The sequence below is a fragment of the Triticum urartu genome, chromosome 5 (genome assembly GCF_003073215.2).
Source record: "Triticum urartu cultivar G1812 chromosome 5, Tu2.1, whole genome shotgun sequence".
Taxonomy (NCBI): Eukaryota; Viridiplantae; Streptophyta; class Magnoliopsida; order Poales; family Poaceae; genus Triticum; species Triticum urartu.
Window position 1 is genome coordinate 248,608,202 of NC_053026.1, and position 20,290 is coordinate 248,628,491.

Genomic DNA, 20,290 nt, shown 5'->3' on the forward strand with positions numbered 1-20,290 from the left:
CCAGGTTGCTCGGTGAGATTTTACAGCTTTTCGTAGTTTAGGTCCAGTCTGTTCTTCATACCTATAGTCCACGAAAAAGCCAAAAAAATAGGGTTAGTTCATCCTATCCGAACCAATCTGAGCCTTTGCATAATCTTTTCTGTATTTGCTTTGTTGAATTTGCGGTTGCATCGTCATGTCAAGTTGCTGGTCTTAGCGTCTAGTCCTTTAGAGTTTCGAGTTCTGTTCACAAGTTGTCACGTCGCTGCTGCCATATATCACCACCGCATCATCATCATCGCTACTGCCATATACCACCACCGCACCAAGTTCATCGTCGCTGCCATATACCACCACCATATATTCACCGCCAATCCGAGTCCATATCCTCCACAAAATATCAGTCGCCATCACGCCAATCCGAGTCCACCTACAACATATATCCGCCACCAGTCTGAGTTCCACTAGATTCATCTCCGCCACCAGTCCGAGATTCCACCAGATTCATCTCCGCCACCAGTCCTATTCGGAGTACAGTAATTGTTGCTTTGTTTTCAATTTACAGACCACGCAATACTCCGAGTCTTGACAGAGTAGGACTCCCCAACTTCCGAGCCATCCACAGAAGAAAAATAGTTCCAAACTCAAAAAAAGAGTGAGAAAAAAGTGCAAAAAAAGAAAAAATTCAGAGTGTGCTCCTCCCTTGTTTACGTGTAGCGCCGTGAGTTGGTTAGTGTTTTAGGCTCGCGTCTCTAGTACGGTCTAGCCTAGGACCAGCACAGTACTGTCGTTGAACGTTTATTCAACTTTGCATATCTGAATTGATTATTGGTGACCATTTTTGCTACCATATTATAAGCCTTCCCAGCTCCACATACATCTACGTCGTGCGTTTGACTCTCCCTGGTAATCGCTCTATCCAAGCTTTGAGAGTTTTGACTACAACGGTTGCTGATCACCACCAGCTGCTTGGTAAGAACTGGTAAGAATTTGAGATTCGCTTGAAGGATTTGTGACTGTCCACCACACCATCACCACCACTTCCTAGTAGTCTGTAGGATCATATTCTTGTGTGTTTCTATTGCTGCTACCATGGCAGGATCACAAGCCGACAAGACTGACTGGGAGAACATGACAAACAAAGAGTTACATAATAAGTTTCAGCAAATGATGAGTGGACAGGTGGAAGATGTGCTAAATAGATTTGACGAGGCCATGGAGAAGATAGGTTGCATTGAGAAGGTGTTCGAAACAAAGCTCGATAACAAGTTTAATGAATTGCTCACGCGTCTTCCACGACCACCACCGGCTACACCTAATGCACATCTACAACAACAACAACGTCGCCTTCCAAATCAAGTGGGACGAGCACAGCGCATTACCATTGACCCTGGGCAAAATTCTGGTGCCGCTGTTGATGCTTCTGTAGCTCCTGCTGCTACTGCAGAGGTGGAGGACCATTATGAGGATGAGGTTGACCAAAATTAGAACTACGTGCAACCACCAGCACCACCACCACTAGGTCGTCCTCAGGTATATCATCGCAACGGTAGAGCTGCACCACCATATGAGGTACAAGATCATGACCATCTTCCTAAACTGAAATTGAATATTCCACCATTTGAGGGTAGATATGTTCCTGATATATATCTTACTTGGGAGTTAGAAACTGAACAACATTTTACATGTTTACAATATCCTGAGGAGAGACGTATTCATGCTGCTGTTTGTGCTTTCACTAGCTTCACATGTGTTTGGTGGTCTGAACATTGTAGAGTATATCCTATTCCAACTACTTGGGCTGCTTTGAAAACTGCTACGCGTACTCGTTGGGTTCCACCATATTATCAACATGAATTGCTTCAAAAATTACAGCATTTAAGACAGGGAAAAAATTCTGTAGAAGAATATTATCAGGAATTACAAACTGTCATGATTAGATGTGGTATTGTTGAGCAGAGTGAAGCTATACTTGCACGTTTTATGGGTGGATTAAATAGAGAGATTCATACCATTCTAGAGTATAAAGAGTATACTAATATCACTCATTTATTCCATCTTGCTTGTAAAGCTGAACGTGAAGTGCAGGATCGACAGGCATTGGCGTGAACTAACTTTTCTGCAGGTCGATCTCCATCATGGAAACCACGTGATCCTTTACTTCCACTGCACCAGCATCTCCATTGGGTGCCACCTCCAGCCGTGATACAAAAAAGCAGGCACAACCACCATTATCTGCCAAGAGAACACCTGCCGGGCCTCCGCAGAGCTCTTCTTCTTCCATGGCATCAACAGGGCACACAGGTGATATTATTTGTCGTCGTTGTAAGGGAAAAGGACATTTTGTGAGAGAATGCAAATCTCAGCATGTGATGATTGCTACTGAGGATGGTGGGTATGAGTCTGGTAGTGACTATGATGACGAGACTTTGGCTCTTATTACACATGAAGAACGCGGTGGAGATGATTCTGATCATGAGACACAATACATGGCTGCTGAAGATGCTGACAGGTATGAATGTTAAGTTGCTCAACGTGTTTTGAGTGTGCAGGTTACACAAGCTGAGCAAAACCAGAGGCATAATTTGTTCCATACAAAGGGACTTGTGAAGGAACGTTCTGTTCGCGTCATCATAGATGGAGGGAGCTGCAATAACTTGGCTAGCATGGAGATGGTGGAGAAGCTATCTCTCACCACAAGACCGCATCCACATCCTTACTACATCCAATGGTTCAACAACAGTGGCAAGGTTAAGGTAACACATACTGTTCGTGTGCATTTTAGTATCTCTACATATGTTGATTAGGTCGATAGTGATGTGGTACCTATGCAAGCATGTTCCTTATTACTTGGTAGACCATGGCAATTTGATAAAAATTCTGTACACCATGGTAGAAACAATCAGTATACTCTTGTTCATAAGGATAAAAATATTACTTTGCTTCCTATGACTCCCGATTCCGTTTTGAAAGATGATATTAATAGAGCTAATAAAGCAAAACAATAGAAAAATAAGAGTGAAAATCAGATTGTGGCAAAATAATTTGAGCAACAAATGAAGCCTAATAATAAACCATCTAGTGTTGCTTCTGAAATTAAATTGAAAAGTGCATGTTTACTTGCCACCAAATCTGATATTGAAGATCTACATTTTAGCAAATCTGTTTGCTATGCTTTTGTGTGCAAAGAGGCATTATTTTCATTCGAGGTCGTGCCTTCCTCTTTGCCTCCTGCTGTCACTAACATTTTGCAGGAGTTTGCTGACGTCTTTCCACAAGACGTGCCACCGGGATTACTACCTATTCGAGGGATTGAGCATCAAATTGACTTAATTCCCAGTGCATCATTACCCAACCGTGCACCATACCGTACCAATCCAGAGGAGACGAACGAGATTATGCGTCAAGTACAAGAACTGCTCGACAAAGGTTATGATGCGGAGCATCCCAAGGTCATCCCCGTGGATCTACCTACATCTCCCACGACACCACTTGGACCAATGACAAGAGACCGTGCGAGAACCATTGAGAACGATGTTAACTCTCTCCTTGTTGAACTTCCCTTTGACCCACTTGAGACATGGCTACTACCTCAAGCGGAGACGCTTTGTGTGCTTAGGTACCAAGTAAGCAACCAAGGAGGAGTCACGATGCAAGAAGGACATCAAGAGCATGAAGAACATCATCCCAGCTCAGAAGTGCCGGAACAACCGCCCATGCACCGCCCAACTACCGCTCGGGCGGTACAACCACTCGACCACCGGTCAAGCTTTTGACATCAAGCGGTGCAAGGCCGATACATCACCGGTTTATCCCTGCAACAGCCATGTGACCGGTACAACCGCCCCAAGCACCGGTACAACTGCTGAGCACATCCGGAAACCCCCTCCAGGAACTAGTACCTGAGCTCCCAGCGGTACAACCGCCCCCATGACTGGAACAACCACCCTGCCTGCGCGCAGCGACAGGGGTTTCACCCCATGTATCCCCCAACTTACCACTTGGACTATATATACTTGTCCCTTAGCTCCGTACTAGGGTTAGCGTTGGTTTAGCTCATTTTCAGAGATAGAGCTTCGCTCATCCACATCGGATCTACTCCTAGTGAGAGATCGCGGCCTCTTCGGAGAAGATCCCTTTGGATTGAAGACCCCTCTTTAGGGAAGAACATCAAGACCTCCTCACGGAGAAGACCGGCTACCCTTGTATCGTCCTTGGTTGATTGTGTACCATGTGAACCCTATGTATTTGAGGATCTAGCACATGTGTGACTTCCTTGTGTTGGTTTAGTGTTTCTCTTGTGTTTCTCTTGTGTTTCCCTCTCTTTCGACCTCGTGTTCTTTGTGTTCACTGCGGGATCCGCTCCTATTGTGAAAGATCGGGCTATAGGGTTTCTACCCTACATAATCTTGGTATCATGAGCCAGGTTGATCACGATTTTGGAGCCTCCTCGTTGTGTTTCTAGCCTAGTTTTTGTTGTTTCTCGTCCTAATTCGAAAATTCCCTACAAAAATAACCCCAATTTTTTTGTGATTTGTTGGTGTGTTGAGATTTTGTTGGATTTGATCCGGGGATTTGCCTTGTTACTTGTGGACCTAGCATCTCCCCAATTTTCTCCACCTTCCATCCTTGAAATCGCTCGAATTTTGACATCGAAATCACCCTTGCCCGCCCCAAAACACGCATCGATCTAGATCTTGCGATCTTTTTACGACCCCAGCGGTACTACCCCCCCCCCGAGCGGCACTACCTCTTAAATACCACAAGCGGTACTACCGCCCCGCCCAGTTTCAGTCAAAACCGATTGGCATCTTTGCCTCAACCACTATACACCATCACCACTTCTGTATACCACCACCATTTTGGACCGTTTAGCTCTCCGATACGTTTTCCACGTCGAGCTTTGAGAATTTGAGTTGCGGTACCGTATCCTTTTGTGTTTCAGCTATCTAGGTACGGTTCGACATCGACATCACAGCCGCTCATCTTCGCCACGGACGCGTCAACAACAACGACCACCTCGACTACATCTTGGTATTCGTGCCACCCATTTGATCACCGTCCTCCATTCCTGCTTACGGACAAGGAACCGAAGAACAGTAACCTTGTCTTGGTATTGGACATATCACTCTTGCCATTACATTGATAGCCACCATAGCCTTACTCCTTTGCGTTGCTTACCCATCGAGACTAGCCTTCGAGTATTGCCGGCAACGAGAATTGTGCACATTAGTGATCATACTTCCCATAGCATACATACATCATTGTTGCATATATTGGTACCATCTCTTGTGTCACAAAGTTGTCATCACATACACAATTGCTATCTTGGTTCGTCAAGCATGGCATGAGAAAAGAGCTCAAACATCAAAGAGCCAAATAAGCTTTTAAGCAAAGAGGAAAGATAAGCAAAGAGTTTTTAAGCAAGAACCATAGCATCATACAACATTAATATTGTCATACTCGATCATCTTGGATCATATCATAGAAACACCTTGCATAGAGCATACTTGGGATAGAAGTCGTTGCATTTTTGCTAAGTAGGTTGTGCACAAGTTCTTGTATCCGCCTATTGTGCAATCGTGCTAGCGTCTCTCTAGCGTTGTGAAACAAGAGCATTTTTGTGGATACCACATTTTAGCTCACCCTTGGTTGCACGACCCCACTTGTCTTTTTGCGTGTGTGTCTCTGTGTACCTTATTGCTTGGTCTACTTGTTACATTGCATCTTGCGAATCTTTTCCAACATTATTGAAGCTCAATTACAATTGCATCAAATTTTGTGCCACCATCCTAACCAAGCTCCACCATAACCTTTTACTTGTGTAGGTGTGAGAAACCGACAAGAGCTAGTACCAATTATGCTATTTCCTTGTCCTACATTGGAGTGATCATCGATCCACTTTCAACTTCGGTCAAGGTACATTTGGTATTCGTTCTTCTCTTTCTACCACTCACATTTGTCTTGGAATGATGGATAGGCCAAGTACTTTGACCAACCCACTCTTCATGGAGCAAGACGACGACATGAACTCCTTCGTCACCAAGAGTCACCTCTTTGGTGCACAACGTGCTTTGCATCAAGAGCAACAAGCTATGAGTAAACGCATCGACAACCTTGCCGCCGACTTGTGACTCTCCAAGCAACGTACAAGGGACTACTTCGACCACAAGATCGACGATCACAAGCAAGAGAATGACGCAACAATGGACGAGATTCGTGCTTTGTTGCTCAACCGCTCTTCTTCCACTTCAAGAAGGAGCCATTCAAGTCGACACTCCGACTTCACCCTCTCCGTCTCAAGTACACCGACTTCGAACACTCTACGCCGTGCCGCGCGCAACGATCGTCAAGCAAGCCTCAATCCTCTACGCGACACCGACTCTCAAGAGCGACGACAACGTCAAACCCAAGAGGCTTCCGCGCTAGCAAGAGAACGGCAAAGACAACGCCAAGATGAAGAGGAAGAGCGCGTGCATCTACATCAAGATGCCCAAGATGCCGAGGCACAGCGTCAAGAACAACAACTCCGTGACGCTCAAGCATTTGCGGCACAACAAGCTCTACGAGATTCAATTCGAGCCGGAGCCGACCGAGGCCCACAAGCCCGTGAACAAGAGGAAGCACTTCGCGAAGAGATTCATGAACGACAACATCAAGCTCGCGTGCACCGTCACGTTCCTCCTCGAGCTCGACAAGCTTCTCCACAAGCTCTCCAAGAACATCAAGTACATCAAGAACATGAAGACATTGGAGATCCTCTATGACAAGAGCATCATGAGGTCGACAACCCTCCATGCCAAGAGCACCATGAGTTGAACAATCATCTACAACACGGACGTCATCATCCATGACCCCAACACAATGAAGAGCAACGCTATGGCAAAATCCAGTTCACCATGCCCAAGTTCAACGGAAGCAACGACCCCGAAGCGTACCTTTCATGGGCATTGAAGGTTGACAAGATTTTCTGTTTGCATAACTATGAAGAATAGAAGAAGATCGTGATGGCATCCCTTGAGTTTCAAGACTATGTCCTCATTTGGTGGGAACAAGTAATCGAGCACCGTGAGGCAACAGGTGAACCACCCATCACTACTTGGGCGCAAATGAAGGATTTCATGAGAGCATGATTCGTGCCTACCTACTACAACTGCGACCTCTTCAAGAAACTCCAAATCCTCAAGCAAGGAACCAAGTGTGTTGAAGAGTACTACAAGGAAATGGAGGTTGCCATGATAAGATCCAACGTCACGAAAGATCATGAGCAAACAATGGCATGTTTCTTGAATGGCCTCAATCATCCCATCAAGAAGATTTCCGATTTCCAACCATACTCGAACCTCATCGAGCTAGTGCATCAAGCTACCAAAGCAGAACGCCAAGTGCAAGATGATTTTAAGTATGCCAAGTTCTCATCCAAGTCATACGAATTCTCCAACAACCAAGTTTCAATGACTCCATCACCGACTACCAAGCCTTCTACTACCAACATCGACAAGTCGAGCTCAAAGAAAGCCTCGTCAACTCCAAGTCATCCTACTATGAGCAACTTCAAGCCGAGAGCTTCATAATCATCAACCCCAACCGATGAAACCGTCAAGACGAGTTCCTTCAAGTGTTTCACTTGCGGAGGCCGAGGCCACAAGTCCTACGAATGTACCAACAAGAGGACCATGATCCTCAACGACGATGGCACTTATGACTCGATGAGTGAAGGAGAAATGGACGCTCTTGAGCAAGTTGCCATGCACCGGCAAGTGAACGATGAAGAAGAAGAAGACTTTTGTGATGAAGATTCAAGTCCCGCTCTTGTTGTCTCCAAAGTCTTGACTCTCCAACATCACCAAGAAGAAGACCAAAGATGCCACATCTTTCATACCAAGGCCGGCATCAATGGACGATCCGTCAAGGTCATCATCGATGGAGGGAGTTGTCATAACCTCGCAAGTGAAGAACTTTGCTCCAAGCTCCAATTGCCCAAGATGAAGCACCCTCATCCATACAAAGTGCAATGGCTTAGCGACTCCGGCACTATCCAAGTCGAGCATCGAGTACAAGTCTCCTTCAATTGGCGCCTACGAAGAGATCTTGGAGTGCGACGTCGTTCCAATGACCGTTTGCCACATTCTCCTTGGACGCCCATTTCAATTTGATAGAGGAGTCCTCCATGACGGCCGTACGAACCACTACATCTTCAAGATGAAGGGCAAGGAGTACGTCCTCCGTCCAATGTCGCCAAGCCAAGTGATCGCCGACAAGCAAGCCACCCATCATGGAGATCATAGTGAGAGAGCGAGCCACCAAAAAGAGAGTGACCGCCACAAGCCCAAATCGAACACCTCCATGATGAGCGAAAAAAAGAACTTAGTCCTATTTGCCACCAAAAGTGAGATAAGAGGAGTGTGTGAGAACCCATCTAGTGTCCTACACTATGTCCTCATGTGCAAGGACAATGCACCACAAACTAACACTTCTCACACTCTTCCTCTAGTGTTGTCTTCTGATAGAGGCTAAGGTGTCCTGATTTTTCGATGAGATGGTGGCTATCGTTTTCTGTGGGAGTCGACCTTGACGATCCGACTACGAACGTGCGAGACGTCGCGCCTTAGCAATCGCTAAACCAACTTCCGAGGGTTATTGGCCACGCCGGAGCACGATCAACCTGACCACGAGGGTCTGTTTCCTGCGAGCAAACGAAGAACAAGCAAGAAACTGAGATTGCAATCGGGATATTGCGAATATAAGATGAAAGCTTTATTGATCAAGGGGGGTTTTGTGACGTCTTGGTCTGGTCGTTGGACACAAACGAAGTACGCGAAGTTGCAGCTATGGTGAACTTTTAATCTAAACAAAACCCAAAGTCTAAACGACGCCCTAAGGGCTGTATATATGGAGGAAGAGGGGGGAATTTCGTGGCCCTTGAGGGTGGGTCCGAAACCAACCCTAACTCTTGTTTCCCCACACATACGGACTCTAAAAATAGCCTATACTTAAGTATTTCGAAATTACATGGGCCTGGCCCATTAATAAGGTGACGCAGCACCTAGAATAGCCTATGGACGAATATTATGAAGTGGCATCTTGTATATTTCATCCAAGGCTTCATGCACTCCTTATGGCGGCTTCAAAGTCCTGAAATCATCACTTGTAACTCCGTTCTTGATCCCCTTGCGCATGCCATCAACTCCATGCGTGTTCTTGCTCCAATGTTCATCCTTCTCCAAGCTAGGCCCTTCATTTGTAAGCAAAACAAATGTATCCAATTTAGGCAGCATCATAATCTCATGAACATTAGAATCATTACCAAGAAACGAAAGTACCTAGTAATTTAATTGGCGTGCGCGAGCTCTAGTAATTGGTCCAGTATATGTAACAGTAGGGGCTGTGGGTGTAACAATGGTATTGATGTCCTCATCATCCTCCCCTTCTTAATATGAAGTCGTCCTCGACGGAAGCGCATCTTCCTCACCCAAATAAGGCTTCAAATCTGCAATGTTAAAAGTGGGACTAACCCCAAAATCTACAGGTAGCTCAAGTTTATATGCATTATCATTTATTTTCTCTAACACCTTAAAAGGACCATCAGCACGTGGCATTAGCTTTGATTTGCGCAGATTAGGAAATCTATCTTTACGCAAATGTAACCAAACAAGATCTCCAGGCGCAAACACAACATGTTTTCTACCCTTATCTCCAGCAAGTTTATATTTAGCATTCATACGCTCAATGTTTTCCTTAGTTAACTCATGCATTTTTAAAATCAATTCAGAACGTTATTTAGCATCAAAATTAACCTTCTCTGAAGATGGAAGAGGCAACAAATCAATAGGTGCACGAGGTAGGAAACCATACACAATTTCAAAAGGGCACATCTTAGTAGTAGAATGCAATGAACGATTATAAGCAAATTCAATATGAGGCAAGCATTCTTCCCACATTTTCTTGTTATTCTTCAAAACAGCCCTAAGCATAGTAGACAATGTTCTATTGACTACTTCAGTTTGTCCATCGGTTTCGGGGTGACAAGTAGTACTAAAAATCAGTTTAGTCCCCAACTTTGCCCATAAACATCTCCAAAAGTGGCTAAGAAATTTAGTATCACGATCTAAAACAATAGTATTTGGCACACCATGCATGCGAATAATTTCACGAAAGAACAAATCAGCAACATTAACAGCATCATCGATTTTATGACATGGTATAAAGTGTGCCATTTTCGAGAACCTATCCACGACAACAAATATGCTATCCCTCCCCTTCTTTGTTCGAGGTAAACCTAAAACAAAGTCCATAGATATATCCTCCCAAGGAACACTAGGTACATGCAAAGGCATATATAAACCATGAGGATTGAGTCGTGACTTAGCTTTTTGACATGTAGTGCAGCGAGCAACAAAACGCTCAACATCCCGTCTCATCTTTGGCGAAAAGAAATGTGTAGCAAGTATATCCTCCGTCTTCTTGATGCCAAAGTGTCCCATTAATCCTCCTCCATGCGCCTCCTGCAACAACAAAAGACGAACAGAGCTAGCTGGAATGCATAGCTTGTTAGCACGAAACAAAAATCCATCGTTGAGAATAAACTTGTTCCAAGTTCTCCCTTCCTTACAATTCTGCAATACATCTTTAAATTCAACATCATGCACATATTGATCTTTGATGGCCTCCAAACCAAATATTTTAAAGTCAAGTTGTGAAAGTATAGTATAACGACGAGACAATGCATCAGCCAATAACATTTTCTTTACCCTTCTTGTGTTTAATGACATAAGGGAAAGTCTCAATGAATTCAACCCATTTAGCATGTCTACGGTTCAGTTTTGCTTGACTTTTAATGTGTTTCAAAGATTCATGATCAGAATGTATAACAAATTCCTTGGGCCATAAATAATGTTGCCATGTTTCTAAGGTCCGAACAAGAGCATATAATTCTTTATCATAAGTAGAATAGTTCAGACTAGGCCCACTCAATTTTTCAGAAAATATGCAACAGGTTTTCCATCTTGTAATAAAACACCTCCTAATCCAATTCCACTAGCATCACATTCAAGCTCAAAAGTCTTATTGAAATTAGGAAGTTGGAGTAAAGGAGCATGTGTCAACTTATCTTTCAATACCGTGAAGGCTTCTTCCTGTGCGGTACCCCAAACAAAAGGCACATCCTTCTTTGTAAGCTCGTTGAGAGGTGCAGCAATGGTGCTGAAATCTCTCACAAAACACCTATAGAAACCAGCAAGGCCAAGGAAACTCCTCACTTGTGTGACCGTTTTGGGCTGCGGCCAGCTCTCAATAGCTTCAATCTTGGCTTTATCAACTTCAATTCCCTGTGGAGTAACAACATAGCCAAGAAAAGATACTCGGTCGGTGCAAAAGGTGCACTTTCCAAGGTTTCCAAACAAAGGTGCATCACGTAGAGCAATAAAAACAGCACGTAAATGTTCCAAATGTTCCTCCAAAGATTTGCTATAAATCAATATGTCATCAAAGTAAACTACCACAAATCGTCCAATGAAAGCACGTAAAACTTCGTTCATTAACCTCATGAAAGTACTAGGTGCATTAGTTAACCCAAAAGGCATGACTAACCACTCATATAATCCAAACTTAGTTTTAAATGCTGTTTTCCATTCATCTCCCAATTTCATACGAATTTGATGGTATCCACTACGCAAATCAACTTTGGAGAATATTGTAGAGCCACTCAATTCATCAAGCATATCATCTAACCTAGGAATAGGATGACGATAACGAATAGTAATATTATTAATGCCTCTACAATCAACGCACATACGCGACGTACCATCCTTTTTCGGCACTAAAATGATAGGAACAGCACAAGGACTAAGGGATTCGCGTATATAACCTTTGTCGAGCAGTTCTTGTACTTGACGCATAATCTCCTTCGTCTCCTCTGGATTGGTACGGTATGGTGCACGGTTCGGTAGCGAAGCACCGGGAATTAAGTCAATTTGATGCTCAATCCCTCGAATAGTGGTAATCCCGGTGGCACGTCTTGTGGAAAGACGTCAGCGAACTCCTGCAAAATGTTAGTGACATGTTATGCAAGGTATGCAATGTTTTATCTCTGCCTTTACGATGAGGCGGGGCGGGCTGGTGTTCGACTTGAGTTGCCGTTTTATCCCGACCAAGTGGCGGTCGGTCAGCCGCATTGCGCGATGATGGTGCGGGCTCCGGTGCCTCGTCATCGAACTGAGGTAGCAATTTGCGCTTCGGGTAGCTTTTAGCTGGGCGCTTGAGGCCGTATTCTTTGGCTGCTAGGACATAGGTCCATCTATCATTGAGCAGATGTGGCTATTATCTAGTGCTTAAAGCGCTCCTACTCAAGAGGTTCCTCAGGTACGATAAAATCCTCGGAGAGCGGGAGATAACTACTGTCCTTCGAGTCTTTGTTTATGGCCTGTTCATTAGGGCTAACTTGCCCATCTTCCCGATCGTCTTGTTCGACAGTTCGTTTGTCGGGATCTTCTCTGTCTTCGGCATCGTCCGGAGTGTTATCGTCTCCCGTGCCGGTGTTACTGTCTTTTCCACGACGCGACTTAGAGCGGCACCGTTGACGCCGGCATTTTGGTTGTATCACAGGAGGTTCGTCCTCAACTGGATTTTCTTTGTCATCGTCGTTAGTTCTTTTAGGTGTATCCACCATGTACACGTCGTAAGAAGAGGTGGCCGTCTAGCGTCCGGTAAACGGCGGGTCTTGGCCCTGCTCCTCATCGGCATCGTCGTCCATACCGTCGATGTCTTCAGAGCCATAATCAAGCGTGTCGGTTAAGTCTTCGATAGTGGCTACGAAGTGGGCGGTGGGTGGGAAGCGAAATTCTCCGTCATCAGCCTCCAGTTCGAACCAGATATAATTCGGCTGTGAGCCCCCCGCTAAGGATAGTGCTCTTAACGAGTTTAACACGTCGCCCAAAGGCGAGTGCCGGAAAATATCTGTGGAGATGAATTCGATGATCGATGACCGATCAAGCTCGACGTACGCGGACGCACAAGGTTCGGAACCTGTAGCCGGAGACGAGTCCATGGTTACGGTGACACAGATGTCACTTGAAGTTAGGTCTGTGTGCGGCTCCAACGCCGCTGAGTCTGCAGCTTCCGCGGCGGGGTTGAGCTTCCCATCCTCGGATGGCGCGATCTGCTCCGGATCTAAGGCTAGAGCAGCTACATGTACTATCTCCTGGGTATGGTCCGATGACGGATTTACATCGTGTTCATCGTGGTGGTGGCGAGAAGCTGTCGTGGTCTCGAATCCGTCAAAGATCAAGTCTCCGCGGATATCTGCGACGTAGTTCAACCTTCCAAATCTGACCTGATGGCCAGGGGCGTAGCTTTTGATCTGCTCCAAATGGCCAAGCGAGTTGGCCCACAGTGCGAAGTCGCCGAACACGAAGATCTGCCGGGGAGGAAGACTTTCTCTTGGACAGCATCATTGTAGATGGTCGAAGGAGCCATCGAACCTTTTGACGACGGCACAGTGGAACTCTCTATGAAATCACCAATGTCGGTGTCAAAACCGGCGGATCTCGGGTAGGGGGTCCCGAACTATGTGTCTAAGGTCGATGGTAACAGGAGACAAGGGACACAGTGTTTACCCAGGTTCGGGCCCACTCTATGGAGGTAATACCCTACTTCTTGCTTGATTGATCTTGATGAATATGAGTATTACAAGAGTTGATCTACCACGGGATCGTAATGGCTAAACCCTAAAAGTCTAGTCTGTCTGACTATGATTATGAGGATATATCTCTATGGACCTAGCCCTCCGGTTTATATAGACACCGGAGGGATCTAGTGTAGCGACCTAACCTCAAACAGTCCAATCTCTGTGCTCAGGTGTCATCCCTGGATCAGTAATGCTAACACCACACAGTACTTGAAGGATTTATAACAGAGTAGCAATCACACACTTATTACATCGAGTGTCTCCAAAGAGAACTTATTACAATAAATATGGCTTAAGGCCATATAAATACGACAACAAAGGAAGGCTTGGAAGATAAGTGAGTCCATCAACTCCAACGGCACCACTGAGTATAGAACCACGACCTAAAAGGCACCTTACTCATCATCTGAAAAGTCTGCAACATGAACGTTGCAGCCCGAAACGGGTCAGCACATGGAATATGTTGGCAATGTAACACATAGAGAGCAATGAAAGAGTAATGCTATACTACATGCATATTTGGTTGGTGGAAAGCTCTATGGTTAGAGTTTTACGTAAAGCCAATTTTTCCCTACTGCAAAGGAATAAATTTTATTTACCTATCATGGTAGTTGTTAAACATTGAGAGTGCAGACACCCTCTCAATCCCAATTAAACATCAACATTAAAACCCAACAAATTAATTAGAGTAACATGATGAGATTCACATGATAATGCAAGTACTAGATACTCAAGATGTCCATAACCGGGGACACGGCTAACCATGATTAGTTTATACACTCTGCAAAGGTTTGCGCACTTTCCCCCATAAGACTCGATCTCCTCCGTTGGGATTCTCGCACTACATGGTGTTTGAGAAACGGATGACCGAGACATAGTCTTTCAGAAGCGCTAGCACCTTACGAACGGGTAGACCGTTACACCTACTTTCCCCTACATCTGCTAGTCTACCACTGTAAGAGTTCGCATGACTTACTCAACTATGCTAGAGCCCATAGCAGCTTGTGGCTGCACACGGAAGTTTCTACCATGAATAATCTCATGATCCCTTTGAGCCTGGGTGGCGGTCCAAAAGAAAACAGGCAATCGCTGGAATACCCAGGTGCCTCAATCCACCCAGGTGTGTATTTAAGTTGCCACCTTAGATAAAACCATTGATTTAACAAACTCACATCTGTCATGGATTTCACTCAGCCAATCCACGTCTACTAGCATAGCATGGCATAAGGAAACATAGAAATAACTCCCAAAGGTTTGATAATAAACAGGTAATAGGTACTACCTCAACTACTTCCCAAACCCACAATTTAATTAGATCCTAAACATGCAATGTGTGAGGATTGATCTAATGCAATAAAAACTAGGTAGAAGGAAGTATGATCAAAGTGTTACTTGCCTTGCAGATGATCCGGGAAACCTAGTGATTCGAAGTAGCAAGCGGCGCACTCCAGGTACTCTATCGCAAACAAACAAGCATACAATAAGTACTCAACTAATGCACAAGTAAAACTCAAATAAGATATCTAACCAGAAAGTTCAACTTAAGAACTCCGGTTGGCAAAAAAACCAAATCGAACGAAGCAACGAAAGACAAACGGCAAAAGAAACGGGCTTCGTTTACTATTCTGGATCTAGGGCAATTTTTACAGAGGCAAAAACTTGTTTGAGTTGGTTAAACGGAAAGAGGGTTTCGAGACGAAACTCCAGGCGCTTGAATCGCCTGATTCCGATAAACGAGCGAAAAGTTATACTAGAACGAAAATCGAATCAGGAATCACGATCAGAAAAATCGCGGATTTAATCCGAGAAAAGAAAAGCGACGAACAGATTAACGAACGAACGTTCATTATCTGGATCTAAATGATGAACGCATTCGTTAAAACGAACGAACGAGCGAACGCTCGCTAATTAACTAAACCAAAAAAACCGATCTATCTAAAAAACAAATGTAAAAAAGAACCGAAAAAACCGGTGAAAACCTAACGGTTTTCTAAAACAACCGGCGAGCGGCTCGACATCGTCGGCGGCGAACTCCGGCGGCGGTGGGGCGGCGGCGGCAGGTGGCTGCGGCGGCGGCTCCTGGCGCTATGGTTTCAGGCGGGGCGCGGTGGTGGGCTGGGGCGGCCCTGGGCGGCGGTACTTAAAGGCCTCGGCCAGACAGAGTCCAGGCCGAACACGGCCCGAAGTCGGTTCGCGTTTTTTTTAATAATTACGCTCAGAAAAAAACAAAAGGAATACTAAACGGACTCCAAACATCCCGAAATAAATTTTCCCCGGCTTCTAAAATCAAGCCGCACAGTATGAACATTTATTTGGGGCCTAAATGCAATTTTGAAAAACGCGCATTTTTCTTAAATTCAAATAAAATAGCTAATAAAACCAAAATAAAATCTTATTTGATTTTATTATTAAATCCTCAATATTTCTTTGTTTTGGGAAAGTCATTTTATTCCCTCTCTCATAGTTTGATAATATAAATAATTGAAGATAAAATAAATAAAATCAAATGATCCTATTTTCAAAATTTGAGAAAACTCAAATATGAAAATAACGAAATCCCCAATTCTCTCCGAGGGTCCTTGAGTCGCGTAGAATTTCTAGGATCAACCAAAATGCAATAAAATATGATATGCAATGATGATCTAGTGTATAACATTCCAAATTGAAATTTTGGGATGTTACAAACCTACCCCCCTTAAGATGAATCTCGCCCTCGAGATTCGGGTTGGCTAGAAAATAGGTGAGGGTGGTCCTTCAGCAATTCTTCCTCTCGTTCCTAGGTGGCTTCATCCTCCGTGTGGTGGCTCCACTGAACCTTGCAAAACTTGATAACCTTGCTGCGGGTGACTCGGCTGGCATACTCAAGAATCTTGACTGGTTTCTCCTCATAGGTCAAATCACTGTCCAACTGAATCGCTTCCAGCGGCATTGTATCTCTCAGCGGTATATCAGCCATCTCTGCGTGGCACTTCTTCAACTGGGAAACGTGGAACACGTCATGAACTCCTGACAATCCTTCGAAAAATTCCAACTTATAAGCTACTTCTCCCATACGCTCCAAAACCTTGTATGGGCCTACAAAACATGGCGCTAATTTTCCCTTAACTCCAAAACGCTTAACTTCTCGAAGTGGAGATACTCGAAGATAAACTCGCTCTCCGACTTCGTAAACTGTCTCCTTGCGTTTTGAATCTGCGTAGCTCTTCTGCCGGGATTGGGCTACTTTGAGCCTATCGCGAATCAATTTCACTTTCTATTCAGACTCCTTAATCAGATCCGGTCCAAACAACTGTCAGTCTCCAACTTCATCCCATGACAATGGTGTTCTGCACCTTCTTCCGTACAAATCTTCAAAACGGGCCATCTTCAATTGGATTGATAACTGTTGTTGTAACAGAACTCTGCATATGGAAAATTCTCGTCCCAAATAGATCTGTAATCTAGCGCACAAGCTCTCAGCATATCCTCCAAAATCTGATTGACTCTCTCGGTCTGTCCATCTGTCTGCGGATGGAAAGTTGTACTGAACTCTAGCCTGGTACCCAAAGTTTCATGCAACTGATTCCAGAACTTTGAGGTAAACTGGGTTCCTCTATCTGATACAATGCTCCTTGGAACTCCATGCAGACATACGATCCTGGTCATGTATATCTTTGCCAACTTGGCAGTAGTATAGGTAGTCTTCACTGGGATGAAATGAGCTACCTTTGTCAAACGATCGACTACAACCCATATCGATATATAGCCTGAACGAGTTCTGGGCAATCCTGTGATAAAATCCATGCCTAACTTATCCCACTTCCATTCAGGTATCGGCAATGGTTGTAGCAATCCTGCTGGCTTCTGATGCTCTGCTTTTACTCTCTGACATACATGACAAACTGCTACATACTCCGCAATATCCTTCTTCATTCCGGTCCACCAGAAAGTATCCTTCAAATCCAAATACATCTTGGTATTTCATGGGTGAATTGAATATGGTGAATCATGGGCCTCTTGCAGAATCAACTTCCTGATCTTCGGGTCATTGGGCACATAAACACGGTCTTCAAACCATAAGGTATCATGCTCATCCTCACGAAATCCTTTAGCTTTTCCTTTGCTCATTTTCTCCTTAATAGAAGTGATCTCCTTGTCAGTCTTTTGAGCTTCTCTGATCTTATCCATCAAAGTAGACTGAATCTCCAATGCTGCTACATAGCCTCTCGGGACTATCTCCAAACGTAGCTCACAAAGATTTTCGGCTAACTCCCTTGGTAAATCTCCCGTCATTAGGGTGTTGACATGAATTTTACGGCTCAGCGCATCGGCTACTACGTTAGCCTTTCCGGGATGATAATGCAATCTCATATCATAATCCTTGATGAGCTCCAACCATCTCCTTTGCCTGAGATTCAACTACTTCTGCATGAAAATATACTTCAAACTCTTGTGATCCGTGTACACCTCACAATGATTTCCAATGAGAAAGTATCTCCAAGTCTTCAATGCATGCACTACGGCTGCCTACTCCAAATCATGCGTGGAATAATTTAACTCATGAGGCTTGAGCTGTCGTGAGGCATATGAAACAACTCTTCCTTCTTGCATAAGCACTGCTCCAAGTCCTCGACGTGAAGTGTCGCAATACACCTCATAATCCTTGGTCTGATTTGGCAAAATCAACACAGGTGATGTAACCAAACGTTTCTTCAACTCCTGGAAACTGGCCTCACATTCCTCAGTCCATATGAACTTGGTATCCTTCTTCAGCAACTCCGTCATAGGCTTCGCAATCTTCGAGAAATTTTCAATGAATCTCCGGTAGTATCCTGCAAGTCCAACAAAAATCCGGATCTCTCCAACTATTGTTGGGGCTTCCCAATTTGTCACAGTGTCAACCTTGGTGGGATCTACTACTATACCTTCTCCATATATAACGTGTCCGAGGAATCCAACTTCCTTCAACCAAAACTCACATTTGCTAAACTTGGCATATAACTGATGTTCTCTGAGCTTACCAAGTACCAAACGCAAATGCTCCTTATGCTCCTCTTCGTTCTTTGAGTAAACCAGGATATCATCAATGAACACTACGACGAACTTATCCAAAAACTCCATAAACACTTTGTTCATCATGTTCATAAAATAGGCAGGTGCGTTAGTCAGACCAAATGACATAACGGTATACTCGTACAGCCCATACCTGGTGGTAAAAACTGTCTTAGGTATATCCTGTTCTCGAATCTTCAACTGATGGTATCCTGATCGCAGGTCGATCTTAGAAAATACCTTAGCTACTTGCAATCGATCAAACAGATCATTGATCATCGGTAGTGGGTACTTGTTCTTGATGGTTACTTCATTCAATCCTCAATAATCAACAACCATCCTTAACGATCCATCCTTCTTCTCCACTAGAGGTACTGGCGATCCCCAAGGCGAAGAACTTGGGCGAATATAACCTTTATCCAGTAACTCCTTAATCTCTTCCAAATCCTTTGCGGGCATCCTATATGGTCTCTTAGATATTGGCCCTGTGCCTGGCAAAAGCTCAATCAAAAACTCAATATCTCTATCCAGTGGCATGCCTGGCAACTCCTCTGGAAATACATCTGGGAAATCCTTCACTACTGGTAATTCCTCCTGCACAACTCCTGTTAAGCAATTTACTTGAGTCCTCTTTGGCACATGCCGGGATACATACTTGATCCTTCTTCCTTCTGGGGTGGTAAGCAAAATTGACTTACTGGCGCAATCGATGTTTCCTCCATACATCGACAGCCAATCCATACCCAGGATTACATCCAAACCTTGTGATTCCAAAATGATCAAATCCGAGGGAAACACATGCCTACCTATACTCAATGGCACTTGAAAACATCCCTTGCTAGCCATATACTCCACTCCTGGTGAGCTTACTAACATAGGGGTTCTAAGAACTTTGGTGGGCAGGTTATACTTATCCACAAATCCCCTTGATATGTATGAATGCGATGCACCAGTATCAAAAGAACAAGTGCAGTAAATGACTTAACCAAAAACTTACCGATTACTGCATTCGGCTGCTCTTCAACCTCCTCCACGTTAACATGGTTCACCTGTCCCCTGTTGAAAGGGTTCGGCTTATTCCCAGAGCTTCCATTGCCATTTCCATTCTGGGCTTCAGGACATTCATTGGCATAATGTCCGGTCTTCTGGCACTTGAAACAAGTGACTTGGCTCAGGTCTCTCTTGGCTGGGGTTGATGGGTTGGTGCGGTTCTGGCCATTGCTTCCTCCATTCCCATTACCATTCTTGGTGCCATTGCGATTGTGCAAGCTACCTCCTCCATGGGTATGCTGAAAATGTCCTCCCGGTCTAGTGGTAAAACGTGGCTTCAGCTGAGCTCCTGAATTGTACTTCCCTTGTCCATACTTCCTCTTGCGATTTTCAATCTGCTGCTGCTTCCCTTCAATCATGAGAGCACGATCTACCAACTCCTGGTAGTTATTGAAAGTTTCTACCATCAACTGCATGCTCAGCTCATCATTCAGTCCTTCCAGAAACTTCTCCTGCTTAGTTGCATCCGTAGCAACGTCATCCGGGGCATAACGTGCTAACTTACTAAAGTCCTCCACATACTGGCCAACTGTCCGTCCTCCTTCA